We start from the raw sequence: 6,031 nt of genomic DNA on the forward strand, positions 1-6,031 counted from the left end.
TTTGAAGCCATTTTTCCTTCATTTGGACACCATTCCAAGGGAGGTATAACTTCGTTTATCTTTTTTTGTCTCTCCCCTATGTGATCCAACGTGCTAAGTGAGAATTGCATGTCTACTTTGTTTTCCTTGCTTTTCCTTAATTCCTTTCATTTATTTTCAATTACTTTTGCTTTTATTAAAGTCATTCTTTTATTTATTTATGGGGTATGTGTACACCTCTTGGCTTGTAATAGATAGGGCTCGGAGAGCATTTTTATTCATTTTTCCTCTTCCCCATTTGTTTTAGTTAGCAAATGTAATAGGTTCATTAGCTTGATTGCTTGCTTTTGTGGCTACGTGTTAAGTTGCTTTCTTAGGCTCTTGCATTTAGTCGAGCATGTTAAGTGTTATGTGCTACGTGTTTATAGGTGATTGGCATGTCTACTTGCTTTCTATAGTCATAGATGAATGTGATGGATGAATGCGTCACCGTGGCTAGTCCAACGCTGGCCATGGTCTTTCCCCTCGAGCTCTCGCAAGTCCAATGCTTGTGAGAGAATTTTAGAAAAGGGCTAGTCCAATGCTAGACCCCAATAGGCCGTCCCCTCTCGTTAGTACATACTTGCATGTTTCACTACATTTCATACATTTTTCTTAGTTTTCTAGCATTTGGCATGATCCTCCAATCCTTTCCCTTTCATTTTAGGTTTTTGCATCCTCATGCTAGTTATAGGGTACATTTGCTTGAGAGTCCCCTTTAGGTAAGGGAAACGAGCGAGTGTGGCTACAAAATAGCCTTAGTACGCTAGTTCTTCCTTCTAATCAAAGGGAAAATTAAAATCATGAAGATAGAAGTCATTCCCGTACCCGACTTGATGCATTCCTCTAGGATCATGCACCTCCATTTTACCATATCATTTTTTCATCTACATTTTCTCACTACTTATATTTTTACTCCACATGCCATGTTCACACACTTTCTCCTCTTTCCCTATCACTTATTTATTTTCTATCTCACAAATTGTACCCAATTGTACTTAGATGCATTTACTACCATTATACCATATTTTGATCCACTTGCACATGTACACCTTCATTTTCTCAATTGGCACACATGCACTTTTCTTACACACATGCACTTTTCTTACATTTGCACATGCACTTTTATTACATTTGCACACTTGCACTTACATTTGTATTTTTATTTTATTTTATTTTGCATTCCTCTTACATTTTCACACTTGCACTCATATTTGGGTCTTCATTTGCATTACCCGTGACCTCTATGAGAGTTTTCCTTATTGGCCATCACAACTCATGTGATTGGGACCAAAAAGCCTCATAAGAGACATTTTAGATTTAGGATTGCATTTTTTTTTCATATCCATTAGTCACATCCAACGTGCAACACATATTTTGGGTAGAAGAATTAAGAAAAGAAGGGCTAAGTCACGCAACTAGCTTTGGCTAGGGTAAGGGAGTGCCTTAGGCTTTGCCTTTGCCTTCTCCCTTATCAAATGTGACCCCCGATCCCTTTCTTTGGTTACGTAGACCTAAGAGTTCTTTAAAAAGGGTTTGTTTACTTTTCTTTCAAAAAAAAAATCACTTTTTGGGTGACTTGGTACACCCTAACTCTATACCAAGTGGCGACTCCATTTTCCATTCAAAAACTCTTTTTGAACTTTGTTTGGCCAAACCGTCGCATTTCACAATCCCACGGCCTTTTATTTTCATTTTCACACACGTTCACATACATATCCCACACACTACTTTCACATACTCAAAAAGTGGGGCGCGACAGTTGGCGACTCCACTGGGGACTTCCTAAGTGGGTCCAAACATTTGATTTAGCTATTCTTTTCTTTTTTTCTACCCTTTTTATGCATAGCATTTGGATATTAGGGTTGCATTTTTCCTTTTTAGGACTTTTTGCCTCGCGCGGGTATTAAACTACTCCCTCACTCACGTATGTATGATTGGTTGTTTGGATGTATGTTGTACTTGTTTTATCTCGCGCTTTGCATTGCATTTGGGTGGGGGACATACCCTAGAGCCTCGCATTGGTTCTTGATCCCTCCCCTCCAAACGAGCACTAGCATACGTGCATACGCTTTAATTTTTTACCCCTCATTTATTTTCTTTTAGTGGCTTGTCACGCCACTCCACCCTATTAGGATTTTAGGCGACTCACTTGGACTTGTGATCGCGACACGATGTGTGCGTAGCTTGATCCGAGGGGTCACTCAATCTTCCATTTCAAGCTTTGGGTTCATAGCCTTTAGCTTTTAGTCGAAGGTTGAGGATTTTTTATAGATTCACTCATGACATGTAGCCGTGACACGATGTGTGCGTAGCAATGTCTGGGGAATCGCTCGAGCCACCGACAAAGAACCTTGGGATTGATGACCCTTGGTTTCCAAGTCTGAAGGCTCGGGGACCTAAAACCTATCGAGTCTAGATGCATTAGTGAGCTAATACCTCATGCATCCATGATAACTTGCCTAGGGTAGAGTCTGCCTTGCCTTATTAGGGACACTATTCACGAGGGGAGGGATCCAACCCCTTTTTCCCTTTTATTGCTTTGTATTGATTTTATTGCTTTGTCTCGTTGCTACAATGTGTTATGTGTATTTATCTGGCTGAACTAACTTTTCTTGGTTTTGTCCCCATTGCATTCACAAACCCTAGCAAATAAGAGGTCTGGCATGACCTTCTTTTAGCACCTACCCTTGTAAATAGGCTATTGCACGTTTAAGAAATTTTGGTATAATTCGTTTCTAAATTAATAATGTCATATCATTTTAGACCTACCCTGGCAAATAAAGGGTCCCTTAGGTCATGTTTCATTTCAAATTGCATATTTTACTGCTTTAATAAATTGGCATCATGCATAAGCCTTAGAGGGAATGCCACTTAGGGAATCCTATTATAGGAATAAACCACCTCGTGTCTCAAATATTTAATCCAAGGAGACTTGCACGTTTACATTTTGTACCATCCAAAGGGGTAGTGCACAAGGTAAGGTGGGATCCGGTCTTTTTCATAGAGCGATATTTGGAATATGAGCGTCTAATAATCACTTTTTGGCCACTTCATCAAAATTGGTAAAAATCCCTGGCGTAAAGGATTAATTGGAACAAATTCTCCAATATTTCCTCACTGTTGAGACGATAAATAAACTGAGGCCAAAATTTGATTTTAGAAGGCTCATAGACTAATGCATCGCAATAAGCCGTCAATTCCATTCAGTCCATTGGATCATGTTATTCATCAATTTCATCCAGTCCATTTTATCAATTTGTTCATTTTTAGGGCAACCTAGTCGATTTTGAATTTATTTGACTAGTCTATCCATTTTAGGGCAATCTAGTCGATTTTTGAATAAGATCACCAATTTCATTCAATTCATTTGATTAGTTTACCCATTCTTAGGTCAATTCAATCAATTTTGAATAAATTCAAATCATCAGATTCGTTCAATTTCATTTGACCAGTTTACCCTTTTTAGGGTGATTTAGTCAATTTTCCGATCCATTTGACCAGTTTACCTATTTTAGGGCAATTCGGTCGATTTTGAATAAGTCATCATTTCACTCGATCCATTTGATCAATTGATTTCATTCAATTCATTTGATTAGTTTAATCCATTTTTCAGGGTTATCCATTCAATTTTCAATAAATAATCAAATTTCATTCAATGCATTTGACCATTTTACCCCTTTTGGCACATCATGCGTTGATCAAAGCAGGCCATCCATTCGGGCTTTGTCCTCATTTTTAGGACGAATGTTTCTTCTTACTCCAATTGATCAAATTTTTCAAATTATTTTTCACTCAATAAATTGATCGGATTCATCAGGTATTGTATGGTGCCTACCCTAGAGGATTGCATTTTCATGCTAGGCCTACCCTTGGCACAAAAGGGCTCCCCCATAGGACATGCATACCGATTTTACAATTTTGCTTACTAACTCTGGGTATTTTTCTTTTATTTTTTCCCCCTTCCCCTGCATTCATAAAAATGTTCCAATAAAGCGGAAATATTTTTTCTATAATCTGATAACAATTTTGATCCGATAAAGTCTGAAAGGTAATACCTGATTCTTGGGCAGACCTTACAATGAAAACATGAAAGATTCATCTGAAAGCTCTAGGCTAAAGTCTCTGAGAGACTTTATAATTGTTTTTCAAAGGAAAATTCTGTTTATACATTTTGTTCCAAAAGAAATGGAGACAAAAGTGTATATATGTAGAGCTTTTTAGAAGTTTTTCTCTTCTCATTTGTATTATAATTGAACGTGAATTTTTGTTTTAAACTTTTTCAACAATAAAGCTTCAGACAATTATTTGTTTTGTATATACTCATGTACATTTCATTCTTTATTGAGCTCATTAAGAGATTTCATGATGAATTTTAAGAAATAAGCTCAAATTGAGATTTTTCAACCTCCTGCCTGAATATTCACACTAGATTGGTGATCTGAACTACACAATAAGAGTGCTCAAAATTCAAAGAGGTTACTCAAAAGATCCCATGAGATACCTTTCTCCTTCACTTAACCCCAAAATAAAATCAGTCACATTGATTGATAAATTGCAAATTGGGGCGATCTTTGCTTGAGAAATGCCCACTGTGTCTAATTATATTCAATTCACATCTAAGTGAAAGCAAAAATGCGCATTATTCTTGTTTGTTTTGAAAATTTGGAATGATATTTCAAGCATTCGTTTCTCTACCTATACAGATTTTATCATTTGCTCTCCCATTTGAGCCTTTACGAGAATAATTTCGTTTCAAATAAGTGCCTTAATGATCACTACCTTACATTGGGAAGATTTTCAAAAGGGAATGGATTCTTAACGAGTAATTCGTTTACTTGGTTGTCATGAGGCGTAAGAATGATACTTTGGCCATCGTTTCTACAACCTAAACACCATTTATCCCTTGCATCCTCATTTGAGCTAAAATTGGTGGTTCTTTTCTAGTGCACATATGATCGCACCCCACATTGGGGAAGGAGATTGGGGAATTTTGAAAAAAAGGAAAAGGGGAAAGGGAACCGCGAATTGGGGAAAATTGATTCTACCTGGGTTTCAATTTTGAAAAGAAAAGAAAAGAGAAAAAGAACAAGTTCTGTCCGGCGGATCACTTATGTTTCATAGATATGAACGAGCAAGAGTCTTCCTCAATCAATTAATTCAGATACATGCAAGAAATTTCGCATTAATGTAAGTTTCCTTTCAGAGTTATTGTAAGGAGCGGAATGAAAGTCAGGCCCTCTTCTTTTCCAATCAAACATTTTATCCCTCGTTATCCCTTTTGAGCCTTCATAATAAATTATTTCGTTTGGCAACCCCTGAGAATCGCAAATCCGTAAAAGACAAAAGAAGAAAAGAAAACCTCAGTTCAAAAGTAAACTGGGGCAAATTTTGTGAAAAGTTCAAAAGAATGGCAGAAGGCCGAAAAATCAAAAGAAGAAAGAAAATGAAAGAGAAAAAACCTCAATTAAGAATGAACTGGGGCAAATTCTGATTTAACCCTAAAAGGGGTTTGATACAACAATGCGATCTCGGATTCTTCAAACCGTTTTTGAAATCCGCTTTCAAGCCTTAACTTTTCTAAGCACCTCACCTGACCCCATTACAAAAGTCGAAAGTCCTGACTTTTGTTCTTTGCAATGGCCCTGTCAATGAAATTTCTGATGCCGAAAATTTTAGCTGTATTTCTGAATTGCTTGGGTATGGGGTTGACGCTACTTACCATGTGAAAACCCACTAGGTCGAGGAAAAGAAAAGGAAGCAAAAGCAAAGCAAGAAAAGTAAATGCAAGAAAATTCGACGCTGAAGTCCTTGGTGAATGGGGAGAAAAATGCAAACAAAGTCTGAGATCTTTGAGTTCCAACGTAGGGGCAATTTTGGAAAAATGCGATCTTCGGTGCAATGTCCCTGAAAGTCTTATTCTTTAACTATCGTTTTCAAGCCACATTACAAGCTCATAAAGTCCATCGTTGACTTATTCCTTCATGACAACCCAAAGTGAGGATTATGCTCA

The sequence above is a fragment of the Coffea arabica genome, chromosome 2e (assembly GCF_036785885.1).
Source record: "Coffea arabica cultivar ET-39 chromosome 2e, Coffea Arabica ET-39 HiFi, whole genome shotgun sequence".
Classification (NCBI taxonomy): domain Eukaryota; kingdom Viridiplantae; phylum Streptophyta; class Magnoliopsida; order Gentianales; family Rubiaceae; genus Coffea; species Coffea arabica.